Source organism: Colius striatus, chromosome W, assembly GCF_028858725.1.
Source record: "Colius striatus isolate bColStr4 chromosome W, bColStr4.1.hap1, whole genome shotgun sequence".
Taxonomy (NCBI): domain Eukaryota; kingdom Metazoa; phylum Chordata; class Aves; order Coliiformes; family Coliidae; genus Colius; species Colius striatus.
In genome coordinates, this window is record NC_084789.1 from 10,933,297 (window position 1) to 10,947,914 (window position 14,618).

General features: G+C 42.4%; 1 long non-coding RNA gene across 1 annotated transcript in view; it reads right to left on the bottom strand.

The window, feature by feature from the left end:
- Positions 1-1,887: 1,887 nt before the first annotated feature.
- LOC133628569 (uncharacterized) overlaps positions 1,888-14,618 on the bottom strand; it is a 30,812-nt gene continuing 18,081 nt past the window's right edge. The window contains exons 2-3 of the long non-coding RNA XR_009820749.1: positions 3,042-3,455; positions 1,888-1,972 (exon numbers count right to left, since the gene is read on the bottom strand). This is a non-coding gene — a long non-coding RNA (uncharacterized LOC133628569). The remainder of the gene's footprint in view (positions 1,973-3,041; positions 3,456-14,618) is intronic.

Below are 14,618 nucleotides of genomic sequence, written 5' to 3' on the forward strand. Positions count from 1 at the left end.
TTTAAACAAAGAACTATATTTGCCAACAAAAGTATGCATGAAATGTCCATCTTTTAATTTGCCCTTTACCGTGATTGGTTCCTAGCTATTATAAAATTTCTCAATATCATAGTGATTGATTAAACACTAGTAAAAAAAAATATCAGCCTATTCATTTTTGTCTATTTGTTTTGGTAACAGCTAAGGTAACAGCTAAGTTTTCTCTAACAAATACATGTGTCAGGTTCTTACCAGGTCCCTATCATGTGTGGTATGTAACTGTTGTGGTTTGGGGCTTTTGCAATTAGAACTAGTACTTACTTAATCATTAGGTGATTAAGCTATTTGCAAGTGCTTGGCTAGTTGACTAAACTATTAGCAAGTGCTTAACATGTGCTTAGCTAGTTAGTGTGATGTTAGGTTATTGCCCAAAATAATCTTGTATCTGCAACATTTCCCCCCTGTGAAAGTATTGATAATAACACTCCAATACTTTCACTCTTGTATTTCCCTTGTCTCCATAACAAAACCATGACTGTCATATGGTGCCTTCTTCACTCGAGTGTAGTGGATCCAGGCTCATGCACCCCAAAAACGGGCCACAGAAGAACATCTGCATAACCAGCAAGTTGAAAAAGCTGCTAAGATTTCTCAGATGATTTTGGATTGTCAACACAAGGGAGAGTTATTTTTAGCTCGTTGGGCCCATGATACCTCGGGTCATCAAGGAAGAGATGCCACCTATAAATGGGCTCATGACTGAGGAGTGGATTTAACCTTGGACACCACTGCACAGGTTATCCATTAGTGTGAGACGTGCTACAATTAAACAAGCAAAACGGTTGAAGCCCATATGGTATGAAGGGCGATGGCAGAAATATAAATACGGAGAGGCCTGACAGATTGATTACATCACACTGCCACTGACTCGCCAAGGCAAAGGCCATGTGCTCACAATGGTGGAGGCAACCATAGGATGGTTGGAAACATATCCCGTGTCTCATGCCACCGCCCGGAACACTATTCAGGGCCTTGAAAGGAAAGTCCTCTGGTGAAATGGCACCCCAGAAAGAATTTAGTCAGACAATGGGACACACTTCAAAAACAACCTCATAGATGCCCGGGCCAAAGAGCATGGCATTGAATGGTTTTATCGTATTCCCTATCATGCACCAGCCTCTGGAAAAGTTGAGCCATACAATTGATTACTGAAAACCACACTGAAAGCAATGGAAGGTGGAACTTTTAAGCATTGGGATGCACACTTGGAAAAGGTCACCTGGTTAGTCAACTCCAGAGGATCTGTCAATCGATCTGGCCCTGCCCAATCAGAATCCTTGCATATTGTAGAAGGGGGCAAAGTCCCTGTGGTACATGTAAACGATATGTTAGAAAAGGCAGTATGGGTGTGTCCTGCCTCAGGTAAAGGCAAACCCTTTAGGGGTTTTAGGGGACAGAGTGTACCCTCAGCAAGTTCGCTGATGACACCAAACTGGGAGGACTGGCTGATTCCCCAGAAGGCTGTGCTGCCATTCAGCAGGATCTCGACCGGCTTGAGAGTTGGGCAGAGAGGAACCTCATGAGGTTCAACAAGGACAAGTGCAGAGTCCTGCATCTGGGAAGGAACAATCCCATGCACCAGTACAGGCTGGGGGTTGACTTGCTGAAGAGCAACTCTGCAGAGAGAGACCTGGAAGTCCTGATTGACAATAAACTAAACATGAACCAGCAATGTGCCCTTGTGGCCAAGAAGGCCAATGGCATTCTGAGATGCATCAAGAACAGTGTAGCCAGCAGGTCGAGGGAGGTTCTTCTCCCCCTCTACTCTGCCCTGGTGAGGCCTCATCTGGAGTACTGTGTCCAGTTCTGGGCTCCTCAGCTCAAGAGGGACAGAGAACTTCTGGAGAGAGTCCAGAGCAGGGCCACCAAGATGATCAGGGGACTGGAACATCTTTCATACGAGCAAAGGCTGCAGGAACTGGGACTGTTTAGTCTAGAAAAGAGGAGATCTTATTAACATTTACAAATCTCTAAATGGTGGGTGTCAGGAGGTTGGGACATCCCTTTTTTCTATTGTATTTTTTAATAGGACAAGGGGTAATGGGATGAAGCTGGAACACAAAAAGTTCCACTTAAACATAAGAAAAAAACTATTTCACTGTGAGGGTGACGGAGCAGTGGAACAGACTGCTCAGAGGGGTTGTGGAGTCTCCTTCCTTGGAGGTCTTCAAGACCCGTCTGGACGTGTTCTTATGTGACCTGATCTAGGTGAACCTGCTTGTGCAGGGGGGTTGGACTAGATGATCTCTAAAGGTCCCTTCCAATCCCTACCATTCTATGATTCTATGAAATCCATCCGTGGGATTATTTTTGCTCAGGGACCTGGGTGCTCTTGGTGGGTGATGTGCAAGGATGGGGAGACTCACTGTGTGCCTCAAGGGAATTTGATTCAGGGTGAGAATAACCCGTGAATTAAATTGTATAACATAGTTGTTAAATGTCATCGTTGCTATAGTTGCTCTGTGTTATGTATATGTAGATGATTATGATGTGTAAACCTAGACATGACGTAGATGGTATAGAATAAGGAGAGGAATGTCCTGGTTTGAGCTAGGATAGAGTTAATTCCCGTGAGGAACCAGGAAAGGGTACAGCCTGAACAGCTGACCCAGGCTGGCCAGCAGGTATCCGATACCATCCTAACGTCATGCTCAGTATATAGATAGGGAGCTAGCCAAAAGGAACTGTCTTCCGGGATCGCGGTTTTTCGGTCGCCGGTCCAGAGCGGTCGCTTAGGTAGGGTCCCGGGTGGTGAGCAACTGTGTCACTCACCAGTTTTCTTTGTAATATCCCCTTATTTTTGTTATAGTTGTTCCTCTTCAACTTTCTCCTAGTAAATTGTTCTTATTTCAACTTATGTGGGCTCTTTTACTTTTTTTTTTTTTTTTGATCCCCTCCATGTTCCGCCGGGAGGGGGAGGAGCTGTGGGTTTTTTTCCCTTTGCTCCGGCTGGGCAAAATCACAACACCTAATTTTCTCTATGTCCTTTTCTATGTAATTACCTGTTCCGAGTCTATTTTTGTCTGGACTGGAGTCTGGGCCTGAACATGAGATATCATTTTAGTTTGATGCAACTATCCAATTTTGATCCACGTGTTGTGTCCACCACCACAGACTGAAAAATCAACAAGAACAAAAAAACTTAGTCATGTTTCAAAGTTAATTTCAATTTCTCAGGATCTCTACTCCACGGGCTTGATGGTGCTTTCTTCACTAGAGTGTAATGGATCCAGGCATCTGATTCGGCAATCTTGATTGCAGTGAAGGTGGTCAGTAACACCTGATATGGTCCTTTCCACCTTCCTTGCAGAGGTTTCCTGTTCCAAGTCTTTATGTAGACATAATCTCCAGGCAGTATGTTGTGTACTGGATTTTCCAAAGTCAGAGGTCGATTCCACACTACTGCACTTTGGAGCCTGTTTTTTCAAGAGAAAGCAAAGAGTTATACACATCTTGTTTTTCCATTACATGCATGTTTGGATTGGGTTCAGGAGTCTCATAGGGCTTTCCATACATTATTTCATAAGGACTTACTGACATTCCGCTTCGAGGTTTCACTCTTATTTGTAGCAATGCAAGTGGAAGTGCCTGAGGCCATTTTAGTTTAGCTTCCTGACAAACTTTGTTAATTTATCTTTTTAGGGTTTGATTCATTCTTTTCACTTTTCCACTTGATTGAGTTCTCCAAGGGGCATGTAAATCCCAGGAAATTCCTAGGACTTTGCTTACCTCTTGTACCACAATGTGGTCCTCTGTCTGAAGATATTCCAAAGGGTACTCCAAACCTTGGGATAGTTTCCCATAGGAGCCATTTAACAGTTTCTTTAGCCTGATTGGTACAACAGGGAAAGGCTTCTGGCCATCCAGAAAAGGTGTTAACCCCAAACAACACATATATTTATTGCATTTAGATAATTTTGTAAAATCAATTTGCCAATAATCTCCTGGTTCTACTCTAGTTTTTATTTTGCCCATCTGTACCCTCTTTTGTACTATTGGATTGTTCTTTAAGCAAATTTCACATTTTGCTGTTACTGACTTAGCCATTTCTAACATTCGTACTGACACTATACTTTTCTTTAGCAGCTGTATCATGGCTTGTGCACCCCAGTGGCATTTCTGATGCTTTGTTTGCAAAATTTCTTTCATGATTAAGGGAGGCAACACTACCTGAAAAAAATATCAGTCTATTCATTTTTGTCTATTTGTTTTGGTAACAGCTAAGGTATCAGCTAAGGTTTCCTCAGAAATACAGCTAAGGTAACAGCTAAGTTTTCCCTAACAAATACATGTGCCATATTCTTAACAGGTCCCAACACAGCATAAGGAAACTCTTTGATACTAGTAAAGACTTATCTGTGCATCTGACTGCAGCATGCCGTCTCCTGCATATCTGCAAGAATAATATCTTTTCCAGGAGTGGGCTTGAGTAACTGTTGATTTGCATTTTGTCTGAACACCAAAGGGACAGCTTCTTTACCCATATCCAAGCGGTATGTGATGACACAGACATGCAAACAGCTGCATCTCTTGTATCATGGATCAGGGAGTTGGATTCTGTGATCCTTATGGGTACCTTCCAACTTGAGATATTCTATCATTCCATGATCCTGTTCCCTTTCTAGTCAAAAGACCATGCTCTTGAAGTTCTTGGGCCACCATGTTCCCTGAACAGGAGGGACAGGGATGCCTGTCAGAGTGCTCTCCCTTTGCTATGTTCAGTGTCCATGCAAGAGATCCAACTAATTTTCCCAGCTTCCAGACATTTTAATTTGAGAGTGCATTACAAAGGTGGTACACATGGTTTCAGGAGTGAGAAGAGACCTTTGAACCAGAGCCCTTGGGTTGTTTCGTTTGTTTCATGCTCAGATTGCCAAGGCCCAGGAGATAGTTTATCAGGTGACTGAGTATCACAGTGAGAAATGGCCATCTACAAACTTTTGCGGAAGCCATTGAAAGTCAACCTCCCCCTCTCCAAAGACCAATCATCTCTTTCTTCTCCTGTCTGTTCTCATATTTCTCCTGCTGATGTTTGCAAGAATTCTCATGAATGCTACAAAACTGCAGAGTCTTCCTAACAACAGAGAAGCTTCTCTTTCCTGTTTCTGCCAAACTCTTAGATAGATAAGAATAAAAACAAAGAACCACAAAAGGGAGGTGTACCATTACTTTCAACAAAACCATAGTCCATTCTGCCTGGACTGGTATGCCAGTAGTCACAGGATGCCAGGGGCAGGGGCACTTGTCATTGGACAAGATTGCTCAAAAACCCATCCAACCTGGCCTTGAACGCTTCCAGGGATGGGGCATCCACAACCTCTCTAGGCAACCTTTTCCAGTGCCTCATCACCCTTATGGTACAGAACTTCTTCCTAATATCTAATCTAAATCTTTCCTCTTTTAGTTTGAAGCCATTATCTCTTGTCCTATCACTATATGCCTTTGTCTCTTTCCACCTTTCTTGTAGGCCCCCTTTAGGTACTGGAAAGCTGCTATAAGGTCTTCCTGGAGCCTTCTGTTCTCTAGGCTGTACAACTCCAACTGTCGCAGCCTGTCTTCATAGGAGAGGTGCTCCGGCCCTCTGATCATCTTCGTGGCCCTCCTCTGGACTTGCTCCAACAGCTCCATGTCTTTCTTATGTTGGGGGCCCCAGAGCTGGACGTAGTACTCCAGATGGGATCTCATGAGAGCGGAGCAGAGGGGCAGAATCACCTCCCTTGATCTGCTGGCCATGCTTCTTTTGATGCAACTCGGGATATGGTTGGTCTTCTAGGGTGCAAGTACACATTGCTGACTCACATTCATGTTTTCAAGACCTTGTACTTGGTCTTGTCGAGCTTCATGATGTTTGCCATGGGCCCACAGCTCATCTGACCACACGAGACACTCCCTACTGACTGTCACAAAACATGAGAACTCAATATTCTTACCATACACCTACTGTTTGGTATATCTTTTATCACAGCAAACATGGGCTCCCCAAACTGCTGCATTCATTGTGCCCTGTTGATACAGCATATCTACAGAGAATAGGAAAGAAGCATATTAACACAGTAATAAAGTAGTCTAGTCATTGCAGTATTAAGCTTAATATAAATGAACTGATGCAGCATGGCAGCTGTGATGTCTGTGGCGAGGTTGCTCACATAAACTAAAGTTAACATCTATTATGCTACTGCCTGCAAAATAGATGTACCCTAAGTCAGAGGAAAGGATAGATATAATAAGTATATATATAGTATATTTCTTCATTCATTATGAATATGTTTTTTGACCTAACTTTTCTAAAAATATGATTCATTTTTTTCTTAGAATATTTTAAAAATTCTCTTGGAGGCTGTCCTGGTTTCAGCTGGGGTAGAGTTAATTTTCATCCTAGTAGTTAGTACAGTGCTGTGTTTTGTATTTACCATGAGAATAATGTGTATAACACACTGATGTTTTTAGTTGTTGCTAAGTAGTGTTTATACTAAGACAAATATTTTTTTAGTTTCTCACGGTCTGCAGAAAGAAGACTGGAGGGGCACAAGACATTGGGAGAGGATGCAGCCAGGACAACTGGCCTGAACTAGCCAAAGGGATATTCCATACCATAGAACATCATGCCCAGTATATAAAATGGGAGGAGTCAGAAAAGAAGTGCCAATCGCTGCTTGGGGACTGGCTGGACATCTGTCAGTGGGTGGTGAGCAATTGCATTGGGCATCCCTTGTCTTTCTTGGGTTCTATTTCACTCTCTTGTTATCTTCCTTTTCATTAAAAATATTATTATTGTTATTATATTTCATTTTTTATTTCAATTATTAAATTGTTCTTAACCCACGAGTTTCACTTGTTTTCAGTTCTCCTCCCCATTCCACTGGGGAGGGGTGAGGAGGAGTGAGCAGCTGTATGGTGCTTAGTTGCTTTCTGGGGTTAAACCATGACACAGGCTGAGACCTGTAACTATTTTAAAGTAAGTATATCGTTAAATAAATTCTTTGCAGTCAATAGGAAAGGAAAATGCTCAGTTTCTTTCAAATGCGGCTGCTGAGAACAGAATAAAAAAAAAGTTTTAATAGTCCTCTTTTTCTCTGTCCCCCCATGTTAATCTATTTTGCATTAAGCAAAGGCATTTTATTTTTGTTGCCAAATAACTTACCCCATTCTTGCTTAAACATGTTAATCTAAATTATAAACATATGGCTGTAAAAATAACTGATTGGACTGATTTAAAGTGTTGATTTTAATCTCCAATTTGGCATGAAGAAATTTACTACAAAACCCGTTTAAGATACCAGATGCATCTGTTCCACAGCTACAAGGATGGATCTGAAATCTTCCAAGCATAGAGACCTCAGTGACAGACTGAAAGTCTTTCTTAGCACAAAGCTAAAATACATAACTAAAAATATCCTGGTTTCTATCTGCCTTAATTTGAAAGCAAGTTGTGATGAAATTGAAATAAAAAACAAAGCTGTGTGTCTATGCAATCAAAAAAAAAATCTTTTATATCATAGAATCATAGAATGGTTTGGGTTGGAAGGGACCTTAAAGATCATCTAGTTCCAACCCTCATGCCATGAGCAGGAACACCTGCCACTGGACCAGGTTGCTCAAAGCCCCATCCAACGTGGCCTTGAAAATTTCCAGGGAGGGGAAATCCAGAACCTCTCTGAGCAACCTGTTCCAGTGCCTCATCATCCTCACAGGGAAGAACTTCTTCCTAATATCTAATCTAAATCTACCCTCTTTCACAGAATCACAGAATAGTAGGGGTTGGAAAGGACCTTTAGAGATCATCTAGTCCAAGCTCTCTGCTAAAGCAGAACCACCTAGATCAAGTCACACAAGAATGCGTCCAGGTGGATTTTAAAAACCTCCAGAGAAGGAGACTCCACAACCTCCCTGGGCAGCCTGTTCCAGTGCTCTGTCACCCTTACAGTAAAATAGTTTTTCCTTCTGTTTAAGTGAAAGCCAACTCCCTTCATCCTATGACTACTAAAATTAACTTTTTGAAAGCTGACATAATATTTAACCAAGACTTATAAGCTCTTGCAGTGCTGTGCTTACTGTTGATATCAGTATTATGACTACCGCTCGCACAGCATCAGGGCTGTCCCTCCAGCATTCCTTCCCCCACCTTCACCAATAGCTGTGGGTGGGCACAATCTTGGGAGGGACCACGGCCAGAACAGCTGACCCAGGCTGACCAAGGAGATATTCCATACCATATGACATCAGCTCAGTAATATAAACTGGGGGAGAGGAGCAGGAAGGAGAGGCAAGATTCATTTCTGGCCTTCCCAAAGCAACCGCTACGCGTACCGAAGCCCTGCTTCTCGGGAGGTGGCCAGACGTCGCTGCTGATGGGAAGTAGAGAGTAACAGCTTTATCTTCTTTTGCTTTGCTTCCCGTGTGCGCGGCTTTGCTGTTTCTTTATTAAACTGCTTTTATCTCAAGCCACGAGACTCCCATCTTATTTTCTCCCCTTCCCCGGCTTGCTGAGGAGATGGGGGATAGAGCGGTGTGGTGGGTACCTGGCATCCAGCCAGGGTCAAACTACCACAATGGCACTATTTGTGAGAGGATTTACTAGATGATCTAGCACAGTCTCCAGCATCACATGTCATGGGAGTCCGAAATGAGACTTAAACTCCTGCACTTCTGTCCCTGCAGCAGAAGAGCATAACCGGTCCATCACAAAGTCATGGGTAATCTCAATTAAGTACAAAGGGTGAGATTTTATCAATTAAATGATTGTTTATTTTTTAATAGAAATATAGAAATAGAAATATATATATAGCATCATCATTTAGACATAAATAACCAAAGAATACTGTCTGTCTGTCTCTAGAGAATTAAACTTTCACTGAAGCTGAAGGAGACTTGTCTCGGACTGACTCCAATCTCCATTGTTTCCATAAGCTAGAAGGGAAAGGAAGTTCTTTTATTTCTTGTAAGAACAAATAAATTCTTCTCCCTATTTCGATACCTGCTGTATCAAGCTGTGTTGGATTTCTGTGGAGCTGTTTCCGATAACGGGGAAGGGACTGTAATGGTGACTTCTGTAATAAATTCCTTGAAACTTTTCTGGCTCTGAGTCAGACTGGCCTCTGAAGCTGAACCAATTAGGCACCTCTGCGATCGCTTTTTAAGAAGAAGAAGCCAGAAGAGAAGGGTTGTTCTTTCTGGAAGGTGGTGGAAGGAGTTGGAGGAGAGAGAAGCAACCATGCGGACCCCAAGGTCAGTGAGGAAGGAGAGGAGGAGGTGTGCTGGAGTAGAGACCCCCCTGCATCCCGTGGTGAGAGAGCAGACTGTCTCCCTGCAACTCATGGAGAATAATGATGAAGTTGAGATTTATTAGCAGCTATTGGAGGACCCCAACTCTCTTCAACTAGTTGCCTCTCAAGTGAATGACTTCATTTCAACATGAATATAGCACTCCTTTTGACATCTGACTGGATTTTATAATGTGGGGATTTTTCTATGGGAATTACTATTGAGTCTATATTACCCTAGTTGCATTCCTGACTCTTAAAGTGTTCAGATACTATAAAAATACATACTATATGCATAGAAGTAGAAGAGTCATAAAAGAAGGGGAAGACTCATATTTAATTATCAGATTTAACTTAGACACGAGCAAGAGGTGCAAAGTTGCAGCTCATATTCTCGGCTTAGTACTTGGTTCTTTCCTGTGAAAAATATCATACAATATACCTTCACCGTCCTTTAGATTTTTTCATTTTGAAAATACCAACACTTTACTTAACAATTAAGTACAACTACCATAAGAATGCAGCAGGGTTTTTTTTAAGTATTTTTTTTCTAGAAAAAACATTAAGTTTACCACATCTACAAAGAACTATAAATACTGAAGAAAATCATAACATACGCATCATTATCCATAGAAAAATTTTTAACAGAAATTTGTGTTTGAGATGCTGACTAGTACCTTGGATACTAAACATCACGTATTAGCCAGTGTTATTATATGGAAAGTTTGCAGGTTCTGTATTGTAGAGTGAGCCTGGATTCTTGCCCAGATGAGACAGAGGCGTTTTTAATTTCCCTCACCAGAAACACCTCACCTTCCAGCAGAGGACAAGAGTCAAGAGGGAGAATAATGACATCATCAACGATATCAGAAGAGAATTTTGAAAGATTCCTTTGTTAAAAGTAGAAGTTGTTAATAAGAGCAATACACCCCTAAGGAAACTATTGATAGATAGTTGCACAGATAATCCTCAGCTCATCTCTTCCTAAATTGAATCGCACATTGTATTCATGGTGCAATATGCACAAGAGTGATATGCAAAAAGTTACTCAAGAAGTGTTAAAATGAGCCCCGTAAAAGTATAGAGGAAATTTTCCATGTTTCCAGATAGATCCCTATTCAGGGTTCTGTTTGGAAGAATTCCATGGGATATGACCCTGATGAGAAGAAAGCTCCAAGAGAACTGGTTAATTTTCAAAGATGGTCCATCCTCATATGCAGGAAATCAAGCAAAAGTAGAAGGATGTCTGCATGTATGAAAAAGGAGCTCCTGACAAAACTCAAGATGCAAAAAGGAAGCATATAAAAAGTAGGGAGGAATATGGAGAAACTATCTTAGCATGCACAGATGGGGTTAGGAAAGTCAAAACACATCTGGAGTTATGCCTGGTTTGGAATAAGAAAGACAAAAAGTAAACAAGTATATATCATCAGAAAAAAAAAATCAGCATTCTACAGGTATATATCATCAGCAAAAGGAAGGCTAGGGAAAAAGTGGTCTGCACTGCTAAATGGGACAGGAGAATTAGAGACAAAGGATATGGAAAAGGCTGAAGAGTTTAATATTTCTTCACCACAGTCTTAGTGAAAAGACTGGCCTTTAGCAAATCCAGGTCACTGAGACCACTAGAAAGTTTGGAGCAAGGAAGATTCCTTGGTGTAGGAGCGTGGTAGTTTGACCCTGGCTGAATGCCAGGTACCCACCAAAGCTGCTCTGTGACTTCCCCTCAAGCTGGACAGGGGAGAGAAAATATAACGAAAGGCTCACAGGTAGAAATAAGGACAGGGAGATCACTCAAAAGAATCGGAAAAAAAAGGTAAAACCTCGGGGGTTGAGATAAGGACAATTTAATAGAACAACACAAGGGGGAGGGGGAAGAAACAATCATAACAATCATACTACTAAATGAATATACAAAGCGAGTGATGCACAATGTAATTACTCACCATCTGGAGCTCAATGCCCAGTCCCAATTGAAAACCATGTTTCCTGATTCACCTCCCCTGTCCAGCTCCCCCAGCTCTATAGTGAGCATGACATCATATGATATTGAACATCCCCTCAGCCAGCCCAAGTTGGCTGTCCTGGCTGTGCCCCCTCCCTGCTTCTTGAGAAAAGTAGCCCTCTTCCAGCCAAACCCAGGATGAGGATCAATTAGAGAACACTTACACAAACTGGACATACACAAGTCCATGGTGCTTGACTGAATGCACCCACAGTTGTCAGATGTGATTGCAAGGCCACTTTCAATTGGAAAGATCAGAGTGAGCAGGAGAGGTTTCTGAGAACTGGGAAAAAAAAGCAAAGAACATCCATGTCTTCAAGAAGGAGGATCCAGGAAATACAGGCCAGTCAACTTCACCTTCATCCCTGGGAAGGTGATCATAGAATCATAGAATAGTTTGAGTTGGAAGAGACCTTTAAAGGTCATCTAGTCCAAAACCCTTGCAATGAGCAGAGACATCTTCAACCTAGATCAGGGTGCTCAGAGCCCTGTCCAATCTGACATTGAATGTTTCCAGGGATGGGCATCTACCACCTCTCTGGGCAACCTGTTCCAGTTTCATCACTCTCATCATAAAAAGTTTCTTCCTTATATCTAGTCTGAATCTACCCTCTTTTAGTTTAAAACTATTACTCCTTATCCTATCACTACAGGCCCTGATAAAAAGTTTGCCCCCCTCTTTCTTATTAAGCCCCCTTTAAGTATTGAAAGACTGCAATAAAGTCTTCCCAGAACCTGGACTAATTTTATGTATTAGGAGATGTGATTGTTTCCCAAGGCATTTTTGCTTGTGATCACTTTAAGGGAGGGAAAATATATTTTTCATTTTTATGTGGCTTGCATATGAAACGTTATTTCAAATTTCTGTCTCAGCTCTTCCATAGTTTTGACAGGAGATTGTAATGATCAGAGACTAGGTGTCTTTCCCATGCTTCTGTTTCAGGCACTAAAGAAGATTATAAACTCTTTCTCACTCATTAGAACTGTCTAGAAAAGATTAGCCAATAGAAACTGCATTATCATAAATGAACAGCAGTAGACTTTTTTAAAAAAGGAAGCTCTCTTTTACAATAAGGAAGCTTGTGGGGAGATGAGTGAACGGCTGTGTGGTGCTTTGTTGCTGGCTGGGCTTAAAACCATGACAACAAGTCCTGCTGATCACCCCTTGGCTTTCCAGTTGACGAATCAGCTTATGGATGCACAAGGCCACTGTGCCAGTCACAATAGGGTGTTTTTGCCACTCATTCCCCATTAGACTCACTTCAGCCTCCAACATAGTTATCTGTTGGGATTCCCCTATCACACAAGAAATACAAATAGGTTCTGTCCCTTTGCAGCTTGATGGCATTAGGGTACACTGTGCACTGGTGTCCACTAGAGTCTTGTACTCCTGTGGGTCTGACGTGCCAGGCCATTGAATCCATGTGGTCCAATAAACCCAGTTGTCCCTCTCCTCCACCTGGCTGGAAGCAGGGCCCCTCTAGTACTGGTCATAGGATTCTCTACTCACTTCCTGTACAAAAAGATTAGAATTCCTTTCTCAAGGATCAGGAGTAAGTTCAGCCCTTCTGCTCTGTCTGGGGAATTGCCACTGGAGACTGGAGCGGCAATTTTCCTGAAAGAACCACCATTTGTGATTGTTCTTCCTTGCAACTCATGTACCTGTATTTCTAGGGTCAAGGTAGGTTTTCCATCCCACTTATGGAATCATGTCCTCTCTACGGTCATGCAAGTAAAACCACAGGGTACCCCGTCGTGTGTACCTTCTGTATCCTCTCTCTTGAGTTGAGGAATGCTTACTCCTAATAGCTGAGATATGAGCCCGTACAGGTGGAGAGTAGGACATATCGTCTTTGAACTGATGGAACTCCCAGGACAAATTTTCAAATAGTTTCTCCACAGCTGAGATGCAGGCCCATGTGGAGGAAGAGAGATTTTCTTCATAGTGACAGTGTTGGCAAGTTGCTTTATCCATTGTTGGTGCCCCTTCATCTTTGCAGGTCATTATTTCAATGAGTTGACATACAATGATGGTGTGCTCTGCACAAGTTTCTGCCACATGGGTCATGTGCATCAGACATTCATCTGGATCTGTGGGTAACTGCAATGTTTGAGTCATAATACATCGTTTCTAACACAGCTAATTCCCTCAGGTACTGGATACTTCTTTCCATGGTAGTTCACTTGCCTGGATGACATACAGCGTCTTCCTTGAAGGGATACTTTTCCCTTGCACCTGACAGAAGTCATCTCCAGATGCTGAGGACACACGTCCCTTTTCCAAGTGCCTTGTCAATGCCCCCTTCCCTAAAAAGTGATTCTATTATATGTTAAATGTCCATTACTTCTAACAGGATCTCTTGAATAAGTTGGGAGCCCAGATAATGTTTAAACAAAATAAGGTTTAAGTACATATTCCCCAAAATAATGCTTGTAAGATGGGGACAGGATGTAGGTTTCTTCATCTCCCCACAGGACGTATTTGAAATAGAACATTGGGAAAATCTAGGAAATGCATTTAATGATGCAAGTGGGCTATGTAAACTCTTTCCAACCACTTTACAACAGTTACAAATTGAGCAGGCTATGGCTGCTGCCATGAACACAGATTATGTTACGCCAGCTGCATTCCCTGTAGATGCTAAAAGATTCTTTGGAAGTGGTGATTTTGTAGTACCTTCAGTTCCATGTTTAGAGGAAGAAAGTATGGATGTGAGCCAACCCCCCCCCAGAACCCCCTAGGCCACCAATATCGCTGCCAGAAATGCCAGCAATGGTACGGGTACGAGTATCTGGGCCACCGATCCGGGAGCTGAATGCACGTACTGTTTCTCCTCCCCTCCTGCCCCATCCTGTTCTGCCGTCATATCTGAGGGAGTACCTGACAGTGAGCGGAAGGTACGCTTTACTAATGAGCCTTTGCCCCTGAGATCATCAATTCCCGATTATCCTCCTCTTCCATCATCACCTCTGACATCTGGGGAAGGGGATGATCAACAAAAAGAGCTTTTGCAGAAGGAATTAGTAAGAAGGGAGAGGAAATCAAACAGATGTTGACCCACTTAGATGAATTGATAGAAAAACCAAAAGCAACAGCTGATCAACTGCTGACGTGGCTTAATGAATTAATCAAACCAGAGGTTAAAGTTTTGACTTCACCGGTGGTCAGAACCCCCCCCCCCCCTCCAGCCAGATGACTATGATCCAGCTAAGAAGTGGAGAGGTCTTATACAGGATGCGGTAATAGAAGGAGAATTCATCCCGCAAGCCTTCCCAGTGATAACAGCAGGTAATAATCCTGCTCAAAAACAGTG